Source organism: Tamandua tetradactyla, chromosome 3 (assembly GCF_023851605.1).
Source record: "Tamandua tetradactyla isolate mTamTet1 chromosome 3, mTamTet1.pri, whole genome shotgun sequence".
NCBI lineage: Eukaryota > Metazoa > Chordata > Mammalia > Pilosa > Myrmecophagidae > Tamandua > Tamandua tetradactyla.
In genome coordinates, this window is record NC_135329.1 from 101,501,890 (window position 1) to 101,525,494 (window position 23,605).

Below are 23,605 nucleotides of genomic sequence, written 5' to 3' on the forward strand. Positions count from 1 at the left end.
CATAATGTCACATAAAAAAGTTGTTACAGCATTAATTCTAGCCAAAGAGGAGCCTGTTTAAAAATATTATTGAGTGTGTTTTCAATTCAGAAAGTAACATAACACTTTTCAGAAAACTTGGAAACCAGCAAGAAGACTTTAAAATAGCCACAGTCTGCTAACACAATTGCAGTAATCAGTTTGGTGTATAGTTTCCTAGTCCTTTTCCTCATACATTTAACTTTTTAAAAGATCTAGAGAGAACCATATAGCATGTGCAGTTTCTTTCTTGCTGTTTTCATGTAGCTTTTTATCAAAAGAAATTTTTCCCATAACTACTTTAATGGTAGGATATTTGCAAAGCACTTAATTGTGGCACATTTACTCATCATAGTATTAAAGCATTTTGTTTTATTAATTCAATAAGCATCTGTTAAGCACCCTGGGCCCCAGCTCTCCTGGCAGCAATCACCCGGGGATAGTCATCTTGATGTGCCAGGGAATTTGGGACTTTGAGAACCATGTTGGTAGGTTCTGGGAGCCCCTGGTTTTTATTCTGGCCATTCCTACTGTTGGGCCACCGAGGGGCACAAACCACAGTCAGGCTGGCTGAGGCCAGGTGCTGAAGCAGTAAAATCATCTGGGTCCATTGGCCGTTTTCCTTCTAATTCATCCTTATAACAAAGACCTTTTCCCTCCCTCCCCACCCCTCCATATCTCCCCATTCTTCTCCTCTAATGCTTGCCTTTTTAATGTTCTCATCTTTGCTGACTTATCTGTAAGGAGCTGTATAATGTGCTGGTTAATATAGACTCTGAAGCCAGATGGTCTGGGTTCAAGTCCAGACTTAGCTATTGTATTAGGTTCTCTAGGGAAACAGAACTGACAGGGCTTACTTGGGTAAGAGTCACAGGTAAGAACTGTCTTACATATGACTGTGGGGATGGAGAAGGCTACAAGCTGGAAACTCCCAAGAGGATTTCCAATGAGTTGGATGAGGTTTCTCTCATCGTTAGAGGCAGTCTCCTCAGCTGATTGCATCCATGACTGATAACACCTACAATCAACTTACTGAGGATTTAAATCCATGAAATATCCTTATAGTAGAAAGCAGGCCAGTGCCTTCTTGACCAAAGAACTGGACATCATCACCTAACCAATTTGACACATGAATTTAACCATCACAGTCCACCCCTGTCAACCTGGCACCCATGTACATCTCATTAAACCATACTTAATCTCTAAATAAAAACAATAGCATTCATATTTTTTACTTAACAACACTCAACTGTCCTGTGTACAACCAGAAATGTTTGCACTAACTTTCCCTATAATTGGATACAAGTCCTTGGTGATGTTCATTCTTAAATTTGATTTTCTATACTTAAATACTACAACATGAAGTTAATACAATTTGTGTCGTATGATAATGGGATAAGATAGGGAAGAAAACAAAGAGATTTGCTTTCTGTATGTATATATAAACATCCTCAGAACAAAGAAATACTCTTAACCATTACTATCCTCATTTGTGTAATGGATATTAATCAGTCAATCAATTAATTAATTATGAGGAATCCATGTGGCTGTGGACCTGGCAAGTCTGAATTCTGTTCAGCAGGTTGAAGGCTAGAGATGTAGGAGGAGCAATGTTGACTTTTTTTAGTCCCAGACTATAGGGTAGACCAGGGTGGTATAGCCTCTAGGCAGAATTCATTCTCATTGTTGAAACCCTCAGCTCTTCCTTTAAAACCTGCAACTTATTGGATGAAGTCCACCCATATTATATATTTTTTATTTAAAGTCAAACTGATTATAGATGCTAACTTCCTCTATGAAAATACCTCCACAGTAACAAGTAGGCCAGAGCTTGACAAAAAAACTGGGCACCGTAACCCAGCCAAGGTGACATATAAAATTAACCATCACAGTCATGAACCAGCTGGGTGACCTTGGGCAAATAACCTTCCCTCTCTGTGCCTTGGTTGCCTTAATTGTAAAATGGAGATGATAGTAATTAACCTACTTACCTCACAGGGTATTCATAAGAAGTAAAAGGTTTAGTAAATGTAAAGTGTTTAGAACAGTGCCTGGCACATGTTATGTAATTACTGCTATTAATATCTTGACTTGGCATAAGATAATAATAGTATCATTCTGCTTTTCCCAGCCTTTCTTCCTCCTCCCTTTCGCCAATGCTAAAAGTATCACTGACATGTTTCCAGAAAATGTGCTGTCTATTTGGTCATTCATTCATTTGTTCATCTGTTCAGTCAACAAATATTTCAAAGCATCTTCTGTGTACCAGCACTGTTCTAGGTGATGGAATCCCTGGGAGAACAAGACAGACAAATGCCTCAGGAGCTGAGACTTACAACCCAAGTAAACAAACAGGAAGATAATTATGCATGATGATAAATGCTCTGGGAGAAGAAAAGAAAATGGAAGGAGAATTAGCTAAGTGAAGGCTGAGAGAAGGCAAGCCAGGGTTCTCTTTTATTGTGTGGGAGTTCCAAAGTCCCTAGATTCTAAGGGCCATAGAGTCTCTGTTCTCGCTTGGTGATAATGACAGGATTTATTAATTTTGTCTTTCAGAGAGTATGTTTTGTCTTCTCTGATGCTCTCCCCTACCCCCACCTGGCCATTTCCTTTCTCTCTTACCAAGGAGGGTCTAGTCTTGTTAACCATGTTCACATACCAATTTGGGTCTAATATTGTGAAAATACATAGAGAACGATAGGAACATAGAGATAAGAAGAGAAGAAAGATCTGTATTGGAAAGTTAACCTTGCTCTATGTTGCAAAGCTATTTATTGTATAGATTGAGGTTAAGTTCCCAGAGCTTTGCAAGAGTGCTGAGAAAGGATCAAGAGAACGAGCTCCGCTGTTATTGATTAGCTGGTTATTGCTGCGTAACTTACCACCTCAAACTTACATAGCCTTAAACACCAGTGATTTATTATTTCTCAGGATCCTATGGGCTACCAGTCAGGTCCTTTGGTGGTTTTGCTTGGGCTCACACATTCAGCTGTGGGGTGGACTAGACTGGAAGATGCCAAATGGGCTTCCTTATGTGTCTGGTAGTTGTTTCTCCTCCATTTCATTTCTTATCCTCCAGGAGGCTGGACCAGCTTCCTATAAGGTGGTCTCAGGGCAGCATTTCAAGGTGATACAGGCAGAAACTGCAAGGCCTCTTGAGTCCTAGGTTCAGGAACTCATATGATGTGCCAAAGAAATTCATATGATGTGCCAGCCTAGATACTAGCTGGTGAGATAGATGTTAAATAAAAAATCACATAGTTCTTGTTATTGTGGTTGAATTAAGAGAGCTGAAGAAGAGCTACAAGAGTGTGTCCCTGAAGAGTGACGTGCTCAGTGCTAACTCACCACCTGCATTGATCAGGAACTGAAATTGACGGAGGATTTCTATTCAAGTCTTGAGTTGTGCAGAAAAAGGTTAGCATAGCAGGCCTGGGTCAGGTTACCTCTTGGCTGCTGTCTAGGAACTGGGATGTTGGAAATGTTCTCCCTGTTCCTTGACTGAGAAGGGTGGCTAACTGGGCCTAAGCTATATGTGAAAATGGTATTGTTTAGGTTGAGCACCTACTTTTTTGGAGTCTGGAATTTTGGTACATGCTAGACAGAGGGTGCCCGTGTGACTGGCCCCCAATTAAAACCCTGGGTACTGAGTCTTCCCTGGGCAGAAACTTTGAGCACACACTGCTGCCTTTGGGTACTGGAGGAGGAGTGTGCTCCACGTGAGCCTCCCTGGGAGGGGAAGAGCATAAGGAAGCCTGTGCTTAGATCCCTTCAGACTCCATAAATAAAAAATAAAGTAAAAGGAGCCACTTTGTACCTACCTGATCTGGGCAGTCAGCTGGAACACATCAGTTAAGAATTGCTTACTGCACTTGCCTCCAAAGAGTATCCCTTTTGTCCTCTGCTCCTAAGCCAGGTGGCAGTCATCAGCTGGTCCTCTGGAGCCCAGCGGCTGTAGGGACATGTAACTACCACAAAGGGAAGGTAGATTAAGGACGGCATCTTCAGCCTGCCTCCCTGTACCTGCTGTCCAGCCCATTCTCCCTGTGGTGTTGGCAATGAAGGTGGCTGAGAGGGCGGCTGCACTGTTGGCTGCCATGCATTCCTTTGTCTCAACCATTGCTGTTTCCTGGGGAGTCCTTGGGTAGAAAAGAACCTGGCAGCCAAAGGAGGAGGTGCAGGAATCTCCCCTGGCAGGTTTAAGCCAGAGTTCATCCAACAAGTTAGGGTATTCAGAGCATTTGAAGAACTACTGAATGTTTAGAAAAGGAAAGAGAGTTGTATAAAGAGAAGAGTGAAGGATTTGACAGAGATGGTTTCCTTTTCTGACCCTGCCACTTAGTAGCTGTGTGACCTCAGACAGATTAATTAACCTCTCTTATCCTAAATGTCACAACCTCACAGAGTGGTTGTGTGGTCAGAATGAGATTGTAATATATAATGCAACTGAATTGGTGCCTAACATAATGTAAATGCTTCTTAATCATGATTCCCTTTCAAGTGATGGGAATCTAAGTAATGTTTTTTTTTTGCTTGTATGTACAGTATTTGGAAAATGTTCTGTAATAGACACCTATTTCCTTTATAATGAGAAAGATCGTTTTTTTAAAAGGTTTAAGTTTCCTTCATTTTTAGTTTAAATCCCATTTCCTTGCCATACTTCATAGGCTGTTTTCTTGAGTTGTACTTTCCCTGGGTTTCCCCAAACTTAGTGTACTTTGATCTTGGTCCCTTCTGAGCAGTTGTTGTACCTTAACATCAGCACGGACTTGGAAGGGTTAATTTATTTTAACTGAGTCACTGGAGAATTATTTGTCACTGACATAGGTAAAGTATGCCAGATATTTTTCTATTCTTTCAGTAATTATAATTTGAATTGATTTTCCAGCCAGAAATACTTTCTCTGAGTGGGGTCATTACTGGGACATTAAAAAAAGAAAAATGAATAAAAAGTCTATTTTCTTCTGAAGAAACGCCCTTCTTCCAACTTTATTTTCCTCTATTTTATTTTCCAATTTTAGTTTTTGTTTTCCTTCTAGCCAGTAGTGAAGTGCACTTTGAAGGGGAGGTCATGGAGGGCTGGCGGAATATTTTGTAGCTGGGAGGGCCGTTCACAGGACCAGGGCTGAATGTCTTCAGTGGAGCTTGTGGAGAGCATCCTTGCGATGCCAGCCCTCTGAGCTGGTCCTCTCTTCGTAGGTAAAAACAAGGAGGGCAGCCCAGTCCCCAGACTCACAGGTCTGGGCCCGTTTCAGGAAATAGCACAGAGACAGAGGGAGCCAAATGAGAACTCATCCTGTTTCTAAATTAGTTACTGTGTTTCCCTGGTATTCAAGTCTACCAAACTTTAGATGGAGAAGTTCTGGTAGAGAATTTCAGTGCTATTTTTTTCTCCATGGGAAACTTCTAGAGAGCAGAGCGTCTCAGACAGCACTTTTCCTCTCAACAATTTACTTGAGCTAGCAGGCCCTGACTGGTGCCATAAGTATATTTGGGTAGGATTTCTCCCTCACATGTTGGACTATGAACTAACTCTACCTGCATGGCAAGGCTGTCCAATATCTTCCTGCTTTGTGCTTTTTCAACATCTTGTAAAGTACCTTTCAAAAACTGTCACTTATACAGGTTTACTCATTGGCAGTGAAGCAGTTATAGGAGTTGGAGAAATGTTCAGCAACAGCAAACGTCCCACAAAATTTCCTTCGACTTCCTTTGAAGCTAAGGAAAGCCAGTATAGTGTCTTGGCTCTGTCTTTCTGGGAAGCCCCAGAGCAAAGACCTATGTCAACTCTACAGTGAGTCAATGTAAGTCTGAATGACTTATTTTGACTCTATCAAATTTCTTTCAAGTTGGAATTCTGTGAGATTTTGTATTTATGTAAAGGAAATTAACATGGACAAAGAAATGACATCAAATATCTGTGAGTATATCTAAATTAAGCACATACTTGAAAATGCAATAGATGGTTTACATAAATTAATAACAAAAGTAGAAGACCAAAGAAAAGGAAGAGGAAGAAGATAAAGAGAGGGACAGACAGATATTAAGCACCACTGTGTACCTAGTAGGGTGTCGGTGGCTTTGGGGGATTCAGGAACTTCAGACTTATTCTCACACTAGTCAATTTGGTGAGACGTGGTTACTGCCTATGAAATTTTAACGAATCCAAAAATGTCATATCACTTAGCACTGAGCTGCACGGCACTGATGTCAGTGAAGGCAGGAAACATACTGGCGCAGAATAGTTAGGAAGGTTGGAATGAGACTAGAATCTAAGGGTCAAGCAGCATCTACATTGAAGAGCGCTTCAAAACCCCTTCAGCTGAATCTGCCTCTGCTTCTCTTAAGACTCAGAGAATTCCCAGAAGAAATTTGATTATTTACCTAGGAGCCCTGAACTAATGCATTCTGGCTGTGAAATTCTACCCCTTTCTCACCCTGCACCAAATGTCTTCTCATACTACCCCAATGTCTTTTCTCAAAGCCTTACCTCTTGGTTTTTTTTTTTTTTTAATTATTTTATCGTGACAAATAACATAATAACAAGAAAACCCAATAAATTTCCAAGTACATTTTAACACGTAGTTATTTAAAGTTTGGTATGGGTTACAGTTCCATGATTTTTCATTTCTTCTTCTAGCCACTCCAAGACACTGGAGACTAACAGAAATATCAATATACTGATTCAGCTGCAATACTCATTTGTTAAATCCTATCTTCTCTGTTAAACTTTTCCTTCTCTTTAAATAACATATATTCATAAAAGTAATAAATTTCAAAGTCCATCGCAACAGTTAGTTGTAGAACATATTTCAGAGTTTGGTATGGGTTACAATTCCACAATTTTAGGTTTATATTTCTACCTGCTCTAAGGTACTGGAGACCAAAAGAAATAATATAATGATCCAGCACTCATATTCATTTGTTAAACCCAACATTCTCTGTGTAACTCCACCATTACCTTTGATCTTTCTTGACTCTTTAGGGATTTTTGGGCTATACCTACTCTAATTTTTTCATGTTGGAAGGTGCTGTCAATAATATGGGATAGGGGGATGGAACTAGCTGATGCTCTGGAAAGGCTGACCCCTCTGCATTTCAGGAATTATCTGATCTAGGCACCCACCTGGAGGGTGTAGGTTTCGGGAAAGTTACCCTACTGCATGGAACCTTTGTGGAATCTTATATATTGCCTTAAGTGTTCTTTAGGATTGGCCAGAATGGTTCTGGTTGAGGTTTGCCAAGTTATGATAGCAGCAATGTCTAAATGAAGTATGTGTAAGTGACCTCCAGAGTAGCCTCTCAACTCTATTTGAACTCTCTCAGCCATGATACTTCAGTAGTTACACTTCTTTTCCTCCTTTTAGTCAGGATGGCATTGTTGATTCCACACTGCCAGGGCCAGACTCATCCCTGGAAGTCATCTCCCATGACACAATGGAGACTTTCATCCTAGATGTCATGTCCCATGTAGGGGGTAGGGCAACAGTTTCACTTGCAGAGTTGGGCTTAGAGAAAGTGAGGCCACATCTGAATAACAATAGAGGCCTTCCAGAGGTGACTCTTAGACATACCTATAGGTAGGCTAAGCTTCTCCACTACATACATAAGCTTCACAAGAGCAATCCTCCAGATCAAGGGCTTGTCCCATTGATTTCAGTGTCTGTAATGTTTCACACAATATCCTGGTTTTTACTGGTGGCAAAGTTTAATAGTTGCATAATTTTTCTCCTGTCCTTCAAGGGATTTTGCTAAAATTTTTTTATTATCTGCTTAATATACTCTGCAGCATATTCAGGCATTATATTAAGCTATATGGGATCAAAGGGTTTCATTCTTATTCTGAACTTCCTGTGTTTGGATTGTTTAAATGATCTATCCAGACAGGTTGAGTTAGATTATGTGCTACAGAAAATTTAGGTTGTAAACATAATAAAATTTTCTTCCTTTGGTCTCAAAGAGTAAGTGAAGTTCTAAAATACAGGCAATATCTTCCTTACCCTTGTATTCTGAATTACCTTAATCCCAATCCAAATGACTTTATTCTTATCTCTAAATCCAGGTTATACATACATGAAACAGACTCAAAATCCAGATATGACAATTACCATGCTGTACTAAATGTGACTGCTATAAGAGCTTGCAATCTAGGCCCCCATTTTGCTATAGTTGTTTTCTAAATGGGATCATACAATATTTGCTCTTTTGTTTCTGGCTTATGTTGCCTCACCATATGTCCCACAGGTTCATTCCCATCATCGCATGCCCCACACCTTCATTCCTTTTTGTAGCAACATTGTATTCGATGATAGATTTACACCATCGTTCACCAATCTACTTCTCAGTCAGTGCATCTTTCATCCACCTCTATCTACGGGGCCTCATGTATGATGCCCAAAGTCAACAGTCCATCAACACTTAATTTTAGATAATTTCATTATTCCCAAGTGAAAGATAGCCAATAAACACACTCTCACCAAATAGAAAATCCAAACCTCCCCCTACTTCTTGTCTCTCCCTTCATGATGTTACCCCTGGTATTACCGCAGTACTGTTGATATTTTCCTCTTAAACTTAGCCTATAACATGTAACATTTGTACCTTTATACCCTGAACTTATACACTCTTTGTACAAAATTCATACCTTTGCAGTAGTTCATGCAAGAACATATTTATATTCATAGTGTTAATTGGTGGGACACATGAATCTATACAACTCCTTTCAATCATTTTCACCTTCAATATGTAACATTACTTACAGATCCACTAGTTAACCACCTTAACTTCTGTCTATTCCCTTACAATTAAGTTCAACCTCAGTAGCAAACTGTTCACTCATAGAAAGCTTCTGTGTGTCTCTAGGTCCCCTATATTCCATATTATAAGCCTCTGATCTTATCTTTACCATGGTTATAAAAGTGGAATCATACAGTATCTGTCCTTTTGTGTCTGGCTTATTTCACTCAGCATTATGTTCTCAAGGCTTATCCATTTTCTCATCTGGTTCAGGATGTCATTTCATCTTATTGCTATATAATATTCCATTATAATTATATCACATTTTGTTAATCCACTTGTCTGTTGATAGACACCTGGGTTGTCTCCATCTTTTAGTGATTGTGAATAGTGTTGTTATGAGCATCAGTATGCAAATCTTTGTGTCACTGCTTTCAGTTCTCCTGGGTATATACTGAGTAGTGGTATTGCTGGGCCATAAGACAACTAGATGTTTAGTTCTCTGAGGAACGGCCAGAATGTCTTTCATAGTGACTACACCATTATTCATTTCCTACCAGCAGTGCATAAGCGTCCCAATTTTTCCACATCCTCTCTAACACTTGTAGTTTCCTGTTTAATAGCAGCATTCTTATAGGTGTAAGGTGATACCTCATTGTAGTCTTGATCTACATTTCTCTTATAGCTAATGAGAATGAACATTTCTTTATGTGCTTTTTAGCTATCTGTATTTGTTCTTCAGAACAATGTCTATTCATATCTTTAGTCACTTTATAATTGGGTTGCTTGTTCTTTTGTTGTTGAGTTGTGTGATTTCTTTACATGTATCAGTTATCAAACCTTTATCTGCTGTGTGATTTCCAAATATTTTCTCCCATTGAGTTGGCTGCCTTGTCACCTTTTTGACAAAGTCTTTTGAGGTGCAAAAGCATTTGATTTTGAGGAGTTCCCATGTATCTATTTTTTCTTTTGTTGTTTGTGCTTTCAGTGTAAAATTTAGGAAGCTACCTCCTGTTACTAGGTCTTGAAGATGTTTCCCTGCATTTTCTTCTAGAAGTTTTATGGTATTGGTTCTTATATTTAGGTGTTCCAATTTGAGTTCATTGTTGTATAGGGTATAAGGTGAGGGTCCCCTTTCATTCTACTGGCTATTGATATCCAGTTCTCCCATGCCCATTTATTGAAGAGACTGTTTTGTCTTAGTTCAATGGATTTGGGGCCCTTGTCAAAGATCAGTTTACCATAGATTTGGTGGTCTATTTCTGCACTCTCAATTTGAATCCATTGGTCAGTACTTACTTGTATCTTTGTGTCAGTACCATGTTGTTTTGACCACTGTGGCTTTATAAGTTTTAAAATTGGAGAATGTTAATCCCACCCACTTCATTCTTCTTTTTTGGATGCTTTTGGGTATTTGGGGTCTCTTTCCCTTCCAGATGATGAATTTCATAACTAGTTTTCCAAGTCTTCAAAGTAGGTTGTTAGAATTTTTTATTGATACTGAGTTGAATCTTTAGATCAATTTGGGTAGAATTGATGTCTTAACTACATTTAACCTTCTTATTCATGAGCATGGCATGTCTTTGCACCTATTTAGTTCTTCTTTTATTTCTTTTAACAATGTAGGTAGTTCTTTGTATACAAATCCTTTACATCCCTAGTTAAGTTCATTCCTAGATACTTGATTCTTTTAGTTGTTATTTTGATGGAACTTTTCCTTAACTGACTCCTCAGTTAGGTCATTCCTTGTATATAGAAAGATTATTGTTTTTTTGAACATTAATTTTATAACCTGCCACCTTGCTGAATTTGTTTATTAGCTCAAGTAACTTTGTTGTGGATTTCTCAGGATCTTCCAAGTATGGTATCATGTCATCTACCAATAATAAAGGTTTTACATCTTCCTTTCCAATTTGGATGCCTTTTGTTTATTTTTCCTACCTGATTGCTCTTGCTAGAACCTCTAGTACAATGTTGAATAATAGTGGTGATAGAGGGCATCCTTGTCTCATTCCTGATCTTAGGAGTAAAGCGTTCAGTCTCTCACCATTGAGTACGATGCTGGCTATGGATTTTTCATATACGTTTTTATCATGTTGAGGAACTTATCTTTCTTTTGTACCTTCTCTCTCTCTCTCTCTCTCTCTCTCTCTCTCTCTCTCTCTTATTGAGAAATCTTCACACACATATATTCTATACATAGTGTACAGTTGATGGCTCACAATATCATCACACAGTTGATAAAAATTACCATGATAGTTTTTTAGAACATTTGCATCACTCCAGAAAAAGGAGAAAAAAGAAAAAACTCATACATACTATGATTCCTACCTTTTGAATTGTTTTTATCAGGAAAGGATGTTGAATTTAATTGATGTTTTTCAGCATCAAATGAGATGATCATGTGATTTTTTCCCTTTCGATCTGTTAATGTGCTGTATTACATTAACTGATTTTCTTGCATTGAACCATCCTTGTATTCCTGGCATAAATCCCACTTGGTCGTGATGTATAATTCTTTTAATGTGCTGTTAGATTCGATTTGCTAATATTTTGTTGAGAATTTTTTGCATCTGTGTTCATTAGGGAGATTGGTCTGTAGTTTTCCTTTCTTGTAGCATCTTAACCTGGTTTTGGTATTAAAGTGATGTTAGCATCATAAAATGAGTAAACAAGTTAGGTAGTGTGCCTTTTGCCTCTTTTTTTTTTGGAAACATTTGAGGAGGATTGGTGTTATTTCTTTTTTAGAATGTTTGATAAAATTCCCCTGTGAAGCCATCTGGCCCTGGGTTTTTCTTTGTAGAAAGATTTTTTTTTTTTTTTTTGGCATGCAAGGCTCCAGAAATCTAACCCGGGTCACTAGCATGGCGGGTGAGAACTCTGCCACTGAGCCACCATTGCCTGCCCTGTGGGAAGATTTCTGATGGCTGTTTGACTCTCTTTTCTTGTGATTGATTTGTTGAGATCTTCTGTTTCTTTTGAGTCAGTGTAGCTCGTTTGTGTGTTTCCAGGAATTTGTACATTTCATCTAAGTTGTCTAGTTTGTTGGCATATAGTTGTTAATAGTATCCTATTATGATTTTTTTTATTTCTTCAAAGTCTGTGGTAATGACCCCCCTCTCATCTCCTCTCTTTTTTTCTTTGTCAGTCTTGCTAGTGGCCCATCGATTTTATTGATTTTTCTCAAAGAACCAACTTTTGACTTAATTGATTCTTTCTGTGGTTCTTTTATTTTTCCATTCATTTAACTCTGCTTTAATCTTTGTTATTTCTTTCTTTTATTTGCTTTGGGTTTAGTCTGCTGTTTTTTCTCAAGTTCCTCCAGGTAAGCATTAAATCCTCAATTTTTGCTCTTTCTTCTTTTTAAATATAGGCATTTAGGACAATAAATTTCCCTCTCAGAACAGCCTTTGCCGCACCTCAGAAGTTATAATATATTATATTCCCATTTCCACTCATCTCCAGAAAGCTCCTGATTTTTCTAGCAATTTCTTCTTTGACCCACCCATTGTTTTAGAGTGTGTTATTTAATTTCCATATATTTGTGAAAGTTCTTGTTCTTTGGTCATTATTGATTTCCAGCTTTATTGTGAATCAGAGAAAGTGCTTTGAATAATTTCAATGTTTTTAAATTTATGAAGTCCTGTTTTGTGCCCCAGCATATGATCTATCCTGGAGAATGTTCCATGAGCACTAGAGAATAATGTATTCTAGTGTTTTGGGGTTTAAATGACCTATATGTGTCTGTTAAGTCTAATTCATTTATCAAATTCTTTAAGTTCTCTATTTCCTTGTTGATCCTCTGTCTTGTTCTGTCTACAGAGGAGTGTGGTTTTTGAAGTCTCCTACTATTATTGTTGAAGCGTCTATTGTTCCCTTCAGTATTGCCAATGTCTGACTCATGTACCTTGGAGCTCCTTGATTGACAGCATAGACATATATGATTATTATTTCATCTTGGTTAATTGTCCCTTTACTAATATATAGTGTCCTTCTTTTTGTCTTGTGTTGTCTTTAATGTCTATTTTGTCCAATATTAGTATAGCTACTCCTGCTTTCTTTTGGTTGCAACTTGTGTGGAACATCTTTTTCCATTCTTTCACTTTCAATATATTTGCATCCTTGGGTCTAAGATGAGCCTTTTGTAAATAACATATAGCTGGATTATATTTCTTAATCCATTTTGCCAATCTTTATCTTTTGATTGGTAAATTTAGTCTGTTAACATTCAAAATTAGTACTGTTAAAGGTGTTTCTTCAATCCACCATCTTATCCTTTGTATTTTATTTGTCAAATCTATGTGTTCTCTTCCTTCTTGCTCTTTTTATCTTTTAGGTTGCCCTTATTGGTACTCTTCAATTCTCTGTCCTCCTTCAGACTTTCCTCTCCTTTTTTTTTTTTTTCATGTGGCAGAGCTTCTTTTAGTATTTCTTGTAGAGCTGTCTCTTGTTGGCATATTCTCAGCCTTTGTCTGTGAAAATTTTAATCTCTCTCTCTCTCTCAGTTTTGAAGGACAATTTGGTACAGAATTCTTGTACTTCTGGTACAGAAGTCCTTCTCTTTCAGGATCTTAAATATGTCATACACTGCCTTCTTGCATCCATAGTGCCAGTTGTGTAGTTTGAACTCAGTCTTATGTGGTTTCCCTTGTGTGTAGTAAATTGCTTTTCTCTTGCCACTTTCGGGATTTTCTGTTTCCCTTCAGCATTTGATAAACTGATTAGTATGTGTCTTGGGGTAGGCCTGTTTGGATTTATTCTGTTTGAAATTCTTTGGGCTTCTTTAATTTGCATATATATGTCTTTTATACAGGGAAGTTTTCCCCCATTATATCCTCCACTAATCTTACTAGCTCTTTTTTCTTCTCCTTCTGGGACACCGATGATTCTTATTTGTGCACATTGTTTTGTCCATCATTTCCCTGAGATCCAATTGAAATTTTTCCATCTTTTTTATCATTTGCTCTTTTGTGTGTTCAAAATTAGTTGACCTGTTCTCTAGTTCACTTGTTTTATCTTCTTCCTCTTCAAATCTGCTGTTATGGGTCTCTAGTATATTTTTTATTTGGTCTACAGCATCTTTAATCTCTGTGATATCTGCTATTTTTCTATTCTTTCAAATTCCTCTTTTTATGCTCTTCTAGTGTCTTCTTGATCTCCTTTATATCATTAGCTATCTCACTGATTTTATTTAGTGAAATTATATGAGCATCTTTGATTGGGTGTTCCAAAGTCTATGTCTCCTCTGGTTTTTAAATTTGGTCATTAGACTGGGCTGTATCTGTCTGCATCTTCGTATGGTTAGTGATCTTCTATTGTCTTCACTACATGTAAATATCTTGAAAGGGTTACTTGTATGTTGATTTCCTTCAGTAGTCTAAAGCTTTGTATTTGTGTGATGCGTGTGGAGAAGGATGCTGTGTATGGGGAGGGGCTCAACAGTCCAGTAATGGGCTGTAGTGCAGGTATATGTACGGGTCAGGGACTCTACACTGGTGCCTGTGAGTGTGGAGTGCAGGTCATGGGGTTGTAGACATGTGGTGCAGGGAGCATGGGGGCAAGGTGCAGCTCAGGCAGGCCTTGGAGCACAGGAGCTGGGTGGAGCATGGGAGGCACAAAAGTAGGGCACAGCAGGAGGTGGATGGGGGCACTGAGCTGATGCACGGGGGCTGGTATGTGGGTGGGTGCATGAAGCATATGTGTCGTGGGTGTCAGGGTATGGGGTACAAGGCACAGAACTAGGGGCACAGGGAGGTTTGGGTGTTACCTCTTGTTTTTAAATGCCATTTTATTGAGAAATATTCATGTACCATATAATCATATAAAGTTTATAATCAGTGGTTCACAGTATTATCATATAGCTGTGCATTCATCACAATAGATTTTTGAGCAATTTCATTACTCCATGAACAATAAAAATTAAAATAAAAGAACACCCAAAACATCACAGACCCCCTATTCCCCCCTGTTATTTATTTATTTTTGTCTTTCTTACTCATCTGTTCATACACCAGATAAAGGGAGTGCCAGTCACAAAGTTGAAGCTTTACCTTTTGTTATGTTCTTCTTAGAAGTCCTGTTCCCCAAAGTTCTGTCTAATGCTTAGCATGATGGGAGATTCTTCTCTGATAAAACCAATCCTTTTACAGGCCTCACAAGAATAAATCTCTGAAATTAAATTCTACCTAAACATTTATCAAGTACCTATGGTTTTATTATGTGTATATAACATAGTTATAACAATTCCCTGCCCTCATAAGAGTTAACTTCTAGAAAGGGATTAAAAAAAAATCTATATTTTAGGACAGAAATGTCAGAGAAGCTATAACAGAGAAGAAAGAGATTATTCCCAGGGAGGGAAGGCTTAATGGAAGTGGTAGGATTGGGTCTAGTCTTTAAGGAACATGTGATAACTATGAATATGGAAATGGAAGCATGGGGACATGAATGGGGTCGGACCTTCCATTCTGAGGGCATTTTGTGAACAAAGAAACAGAGGTGGCAGGTGCAGAGGCTAGTCCAGGTTTGGCTGAGGTTAGGAGAGTGAATGGATGTCATAACACACAAGATTGGAATTGTAGCCAGAGTTGGGAACCATGAGGCTGACACGTTGGGCTCTATCCTTTGTGTAGGAAGGTGCTAGCAGGATTTTAAGTAGAAGAGGGACATGAACTTTAAGCAGGTGGTTATGTGTGCAGAGTGGATTGGGGGCATCATGTTGTGAATTGAGGGTGGGAAGTGATGGGCGCGAGCAGGACAGGTCAGGGTGCTGTCTGGCAGGGATGCAGTGTAAATGAAGGCACCTAAGCAAAGCAGCAGCAGTGGGCCTGGAAGGGAGGGAATCTTTTGCTTGTCTTTCCTCTCCCCCCAGGTACAGTCCATTCTCACTTAGGCAGTCATTTCAGGGTTTCAGGATTGCAGGAATGTAATGACTTCTGCCCTCAGTGTTACTGGCTTCCAGCCAGGGAGCACTGCCCTTGAAATTTTACAGTGACTATCACCTCTTTGGCAGCAATTCTGAATTGAGGGCAAGGGTCTGCCTTGCTGGAAGTTATTGGATTTATTCAGAGGCCTTGGGGAGAGGGAATCTCTGTAATGGTGGATGGGTGTGTCAGCTGTCTGAGGATTGCTTAGGTTTTCCCCATGGAACCCCTCTAGAGGGTACCGCCTCTTGCCTGCTACATTTGTTTGGCTGAAGGACACAGAGGAAAGGATAGCTTCCTATTTTATCTTAGAGCACTTTAAAGCCCTTACTGTCAGATCTTATCAAGCTACAGTGAGTGGCTGGGGGCAACTTACATATAATTTTCCTCTATTTAGTGACTTCCCACACCACAGGGTCTTCATGATTTCTGTTCATTTAATTAAAGGTTATATTGGCAAATGGTTATCCTCGGGAGTGTGGGTGTGCAGGGAGTGCTTTTGGAATATATTACGGGGTAATTCCTTTTGCCCTCTGTTGCCTCTGCAGGCCATATGAAATTGAATGGCAAATAATGCATTTTAGAAACAGACCATGAGGCTGAGGTTGTACTTCCTTTGGCTTTAATAAGAGAGTGAGCTTGTGTTTGTAAATGGTCCTCAGGTTATGTGGGAATGGCTGGAAAGAGGAAAGCCTTAACTAAGGGGAGTGATTTCTCCACCCAGACAAAGAGCTTAATAGCCATCACTCCAGCCTGAAGTGTGTGAATTCAGCAGCTGATTCTGTCTTTGAAACATCCAGCGGGCCCATTACTGTTAGTGGGAACCTCTTCTGAGCACCAACTAGAGACCAGTCCCACTTTACACTGACTAGAGGAAAGGTAGTTGGATGCTACTTTCCCTTTCTAATCTCCCCTGCAGAGATGGCAGCAGCTCCTGAAGTTCTCATGCCTGAGGAAAACAGCCACCAGGTGGAAACTCATAGGGCAAAGTTGCCCATGCTTTAGAGCAGCCAACAAGACAGTAAACATCAGGGGATGCAAGGTCTGTGAGTTTGGGGAAATGAAGGTGTTAGGGGGTAGCATGGGCTAGAGGCAGCAATGGCTACCTTAGGTGTGGATTCTTTGAACATGGCAAATTTTCTCCAATGGTCAAGGGCTGTGGTCATGGGTGTCTGCCTCTGGCTCAGGGTGTATTTCTGGGGTGTTAGTATCTTTGTCCCCCATAATATCCTCACAATCAGTGGTGGCTACAGAATGTCTGCAGAGGAGAGGCTTAGGGGACTGCTGTTGTTTAGCAGTAGGGGCTTGAGAGTGTTGGAAGGGGTAGACAAGTTTAAATATTCAGTTGAGGGGTTAGGGCAGGCCTCGTTGAGAATGTGACATCAGAGTAAAGTCTTGAGGTGAGGGAGTTAGAAGTGAAGGTGTCTGGAGAACAGCTCTTTTGAGCAGAGGATTCTACCAATAGTACCAATACCTCCTAAAGCAGGAATAAGGCTGGGAGTTCGGGGAAGAGAAAGGATGTTTGGAGCACAGTGGGCAAGGAAGAGAGATCAGAGAGGTGGCATTGGGGACAGAGTATGAAGTGCATAACAACAAGGGGCTGTGTTACCAAGCTGGCCACAGAATCACAAAAAACATAGCTGATTTCTCAGTCATACAAGACGTCTCTGACCAAGCCATGCAGCACCACTGTACCTTGGAATAGTCCATCAAGGTAGAGGGGAAAGGGAGAAGACTTTATTAGTTGGTGCCTTCTTGTCTCCTGTGTTTCACTGATAAATTCCACCCTAAGAAGAATCCTTTCTCTGCCTAGTGATCTACAGGAATGTGGAGTCCAAAGTGACCAGGTAGTATGTTCATACCATCAAGCTCAGCTGAATTCTAACAGTGTTCTCTGATAGGGGTGACCTCCTTTAGAACTTGGTAGAACTCAAGCATATGGGGAAGTACAAATGCCACAAATGGGTCCTGGAGTGTTGGTGAAAGGAGCCTCTCCTACTTCCATTGCTTGGTTCCTGCTCAGTTTCTTCTACATGTTGGGAAAACATATCACTTATATGTTCAGTGCATACTACATCTTGAGAGGCAGTGTCCAGCCCTGCAAGGTTTTTTCCCTGAGTCGGTGCATTAGAGCAGACTGCTGTGCTGTTCTGTCAGGCAAACTGCCTCTCGGAAAGATAAGTTCATCCCATGGTCATCGTTGTGCTTCCTGTATTAGAAAATGGGCCCTTGTGTGCTGTTTGGATAACCACACCAATGGGTCAGGCATTTTATAAGCTTCACTTCATATTTCTGAAAAGGACATTGCAAGCAGGGTAGGCAAACCCATATCTTGAATATGTACCAATGAGGATGAACTGTTGCCCCCACTAATATGAAATCACTGTACTCATGGGGCCCAATAAAATCAACCTGCTGCTGGGAGCTGGCTGGCCTTCCCATGGTACCATGGTGCCATGCTGCCATACTGAGGACTTAGCATCAGTTTGTGCTGCTAACAAATTGGGTATTCAGCAGTAGATAAATTAGCCTTGGTGAGGAGGAGCCAATGATGTTGGCCTCATGTATTGGCTCCATCCATGAGCAAGCACAAGGGAACAGAGGAGGGAAGCTAGTTTACATCCACTGGATTGGAGAGAAACTAGCTTATATCCACTAACATATCTTGTCTAACTTGGTTCTTGAGAACTTTCTGTGGAGTAGATTCTCTCTTGTGGGCATTAATGTGAGATACAAAGATTTGCAAGCTCTTTGGATGCTTTTGTAGGTCAATGAAGACCTCCTTGTCACTGATCTTCCAGGTCTATTCCCTCCAGCCCCTGGCCTATTAGGCAAGCAATTTACCACTCCCAGTTTATACCGGTACCTCAGGTTACCTTTCCCTTCATATAAAGTGAATGACTGAGTGTATGTTTACAGCTTAATGTTCCATGGATATAACAACTCACAATGGATGGCTCAGGCCACATAGTCATTAGGCCTCTTGGGAGGCCACTCTCAAGTGAGGTCATAATATAGTAGCAGTCCACTTCCATTGCCAACATTTCTTGCAACTCACTTGTTCACCAGGCCCGAGTCCATTCTTCCTCCATCCATTGGTCATACGGAATTCCTCATGATGCTATGGATATGGATTGAAGGAAAGATGTTGGTGTTGCCAAGATAAGTGACATGATGGGCACTAACCATGGAGATAACTTTTCATGCAATTGGCTTATGCTTTCTAGACCTCCTTGAGTCTAAAAGTACATCAATTGAATCATAAAATGGATTACTACAATACCAACTTACCTTTATGACTCCATGGATATAACAACTCACAATGGGTGGCTCAGGCCACATAGTCACTAGGTGTTCATGTTAGAAGTTAGTTTCAACTAGAACCCAGCAGCACCAGGAGCTACTTTTTTTTTTTTTTTTTTTTTTAAAGAGAGAGGGAGGAAAGGAAGGAAAGAAAGACAGAGAAGGAAGGAAGGATGGAAGGAAGGAAGGGAGGAAGAAAGGGAAACATCTTTATTTTTTTATTATATTTTGTTTGTTTGTTTGTTTTTTACATGGGCTGGGGCCGGGAATCGAACCGGGGTCCTCCGGCATGGCAGGCAAGCACTCTTGCCCGCTGAGCCACCGCGGCCCGCCCACCAGGAGCTACTTTTTAAACAAAGGATTGCTCTGCTGCAGAGGACATGGTCTTGCTCAAGAACTCTTCAGGTCTGTGTTCTAAACCCTATATTTATTTGACAGTTATTGAAATTTCTTGGTTTTTCCCTTTCTGGAAAGCTCAGTTACTCTAGCAAATAATTGCAAGTTGCTTTTGGGGAAGGATCAAAGCAATATTTGCCTCGTATGTTTTATTTGACATACAAATCAAGCAACACTCTAGTCAGCTGCCCATCTATCTTGTTTCTTGGAACACCTTGCTCTGTTACTCATCACCATAGATTGCTGTTGGTCAAGGCACCCTGAACTGCTGCTGTAGCCTTCCTGTACATTATGGTAATTATGTCCAACTTGCCTCTGGTTGATAAGTGCTACTTCCTAGTCTTTGCCACTCTAGGACCGTGTTCTCCATTTTGTATTAGGAATCTTGGTTCCATGGCAGAGTATCCATGGCAGCTCCTGCCTATAGAGGACACCCACCATAAAGTCTCTCAGAAACTTCTGTGCACCCCTCATCAGTATATTTCTTATTGTCTTATTGAAGGAGGTGTCCTTTGAGCCCTCCCAGATTACGTAATCATGTGGTGGGGTCTCAGGTCTTATTCAGTAAATCCATTCAAGCATTGTCTCCTCCTGAGCCTTCTGATCCCTTTCTCACAACCACATCAAGGAAGTCTGAATATCTTCACCCCTTTACTATAGCCCATCATTATTTCCATGTTTCAAGGAGCCATCCCAGCATCGTAGTAGGACTGGCTCCAGGTGTTCTTGTCAGAACAGTGAACCCTGAGTCTCAGCGGAGATCCCTCATGTCAGTCATCATCTCCTCTTTGTCCTTTTACTCTGACCTCCAGTCAGAGGGTCACTCTCAAAATTTACCCCTACACATGTGTCTCTGAATAGTCCTTCAATTCCTTTGATGCATAGTCTATTTTACTTCCTAGAATAGGACCTGTCCATTCCTGCTGAAACCTGGCACTGGGTATTGGTCTAGAAGCAATGGTGTTCGTGGGGGGAAGGGCAGATCCTGAGAAGGATAAGCACCATTTTTTAAATATTTTCATTTATTAGTTTTTTAAAAAATATATCAACAAACACATTCTTAACATATGCTCATTCCGTTCTACATATATAATCAGTAATTCACAATATCATTGCATTGTTGTATATTCATTGTCATGATCATTTCTTAGAACATTTGCATCAATTTAGAAAAAGAAATAAAAAGAAAACAGAAAAAAATTCATACATACCATACCCCTTACCCCTCCCTTTCATCGATCACTAGCATTTCGTCTACTAAATTTATTCTAACATTTGTTCCCCCTATTATTTATTTTTATTCCATATGTTTTACTCATCTGTCGATAAGATAGATAAAAGGAGCATCAGGCACAAGTTTTCACAATCAGACAGTCAGTTTGCGAAAGATAAGCACCATTTTGCAGCACACCTGTTTTAACTAAGATCAGTGTGTAGTCTCTAGGCAAGTTGGTGTGGTGGGGTGGGGGGAAAAGGGCCTATAGCTATTTTTCTCTGGCAAGGAGGAGAGGCTGCTTCTGTAGGCCCAGAGTGTTCAAGGGTCTTAGATTCAAACACCCAAATGTCCCATCCCAAGTTTCATAGTCCCATTCTTTCCCCATTGGGGCTCAGATTTTGACATTATGAAGGCTGCACATTTAATTTCCTTTACATCTCTGCCATGTGTGAAAATCATATTCTAGGTCATATTTTCAGCACAGTCTGCCCTGTAGTTGCAGGACGTGAATCTCGTTTAAAGACATAATCTTCTTGCTTTCAGAATATGCCTTAAATTGGCAGTTAGCTTCTCTGAGCCTTTAATTTTCTTTTCGTAAGGCCTCCAGTGCCTTAAAAATAACAATTTCATACTATCATCTTTGTGGTTACCATTATCCCCTACCAATTACACGCTGAAACTATTTGACCTCCCAATGTTTTGTACTTGAGCTGTATCTCATCTCAATCAATTGCAGATTAAAGTTTCTTAATTATGATGTCACTATATGCCAGGGTTTACAACCATCCCTTGTATCCAGCAAGGGTTTCCTCTTATTTTTCAGATAAGTGAGTGTCAAGGCTGTTGTGCTGGTTTGAAAAGAAGTATGTCCCCTAAGAAAAGCCATGTTTTAATATAAATCCCATCTCATAAAGGTAGAATAATCCCTATTCAATACTGTAGATTTGAAACTGTAATGAGATCATCTCCCTGGTTGATGTGATTTAGTTAAGAATGGTTGTTAAACTGGATTAGGGATGACATGTCTCCACCCATTTGAGTGGGTCTTGATTAGTTTCTGAAGTCCTATAAAAGAGGAAACATTTTGGAGAATGAGAGATTCAGAGAGATTCAGAGAGAGCAATGCTACAATGCTGAGAGTCCACCAGTCAGCGACCTTTGGAGATGAAGAAGGAAGACGCCTCCCAGGGAGCTTCATGAAATAGGAAGCCAGGAGAGAAAGCTAGCAGATGATGCCATGTTTGCCATGTGCCTTTTCACTTGAGAGAGAAACCCTGAACTTCATTGGCCTTCTTGAACCAAGGTATCTTTCCCTAGATGCCTTTGATTGGACATTTCTTTAGAGTTGTTTTAATTGGGACATTTTCTCGGCCTTAGAACTGTAAACTAGCAACTCATTAAATTCCCCCTTTTAAAAGCCATTCCATTTCTGGTATATTGCATTCCAGCAGCTAGCAAACTAGAACAGCTGTGAATGGCCTGAGATTATACCCTACTTGCAAGTCAACAAGTTAGTCTGCCATACTTTCACAGATGCTGGCAGAAGACATGATATAACCTGGTCAGATACAAGGGACTTGATAACTCGGTACAATAGCAGGAACCAGTGTGTCAGCATTTGCACTGGTTCCCTGAGTCCCAGTACCCACATGGGGATACAGTGAGGGCTGGGAGATACCGACACTCAGTGGGTTACAATCTAGGAGAAAGATCATGAGTTTAGTGAACCCAAACTTTTGTAATAGGTCATATAATATGTATGCTTTTTGCTCCAGAGGAAAGCACGATGTCTTTTAAATCTATTTGATATCAAGTATCCTTGAAAAGATCACCTGGAACAAAAGCTGTCAATTTCCCATAAGAAATCCACGGAGAACTCTCTTGCTCAACAGTGGTTATACCAACTCCAAAGTACTGAGGGTTTCCTGGTCCCAATTTTTCTAGCTCAAGGTCCCTAGAAAACAAAGCTGAGGCAAAGCCTATGTGTTACTATTTAATTGAGGGATATAGTCCCAGGTGTATAGTGTGAATGTGAGGAGTTGGAAAGGAAATGAGACAGGGATGGAGGGAAAGCATATGATGTGTTACCGAACTGTTATTAACACAAACACACACAGAGTAGTCCATTTCATGTTTGCTTAGAGCAGACCCCATAAAACTGCCTGTGCCTTAGGACAATCCTCTGTGGAGAGGAAGGTAGAGTTTGTATCTGCCACCTACTTTTCAAGGGGTCATGCGCTAACCTACACTTCCCAATTGTTGCTTCCAGTCCCTCCCGGCAGCCTCCAGGGAAGGCAGATTCAATACCACATAACATTTGACTTCCCGTGTGATGGGAGGAACCAGAGCCTCTGTGGTCTTTTTTCCTGTTCTCCCTCTTGGACACTAAGCCATCTATGATTGTCAAGATTTATCACTCCAATTTTTCATTGGCCCGGTGGGAATGCTAATAACTGCATGCCTATTTTATAAGATTGTGGTATGAGAGGAAAACCTTCAAAGAATTACAAGTAGTATAGAAAAGCTAGTTATCAGTATTTTAAGATATCTTAAACTTGAATCAGAAGAGGAAGAGGAAGGACTTGAGCAGGACTTTGAGCAGTAGGTGGATGAGATACAGAGAGGGGCTTCTCAGAGCATTTAACAGGAGCCAGAGAACAGAGATAAGAGATGGTGTGAAACAGGAGTTGACAAACGACACTTCTACATCCAGATCTGGCCCTCCACCACTTTCCGTAATAAAGTTGTTTGGAACATAGCCACACCCAAATGTCATTTATGTGACGTCTAAGGCTGTTTTCACAATAAGATGGCAGAACTGAGTAAGTTAACAAAAGAGATCGATTGGCCGATTAAGCTTACGATATTTACTGTCTGGCCCTTTACGGCTCCCTGGTGTAAAAGAAAATAACAACTATAAATATAATGTGGGTAATTAATAAATGCAAATTGCCTTTCTTCTTTCATCTTCTTTCTTGGTCTCACGAAGAACTGACAACATAATGGTTACTTA

General features: G+C 40.1%; 1 protein-coding gene across 1 annotated transcript in view; it reads left to right on the forward strand.

Annotated features, from left to right (window-relative positions):
* Window positions 1-23,605, forward strand: part of GPR39 (G protein-coupled receptor 39) — a 247,476-nt gene that overhangs the window by 42,896 nt on the left and 180,975 nt on the right. The gene's annotated exons all lie outside the window — the stretch shown is intronic.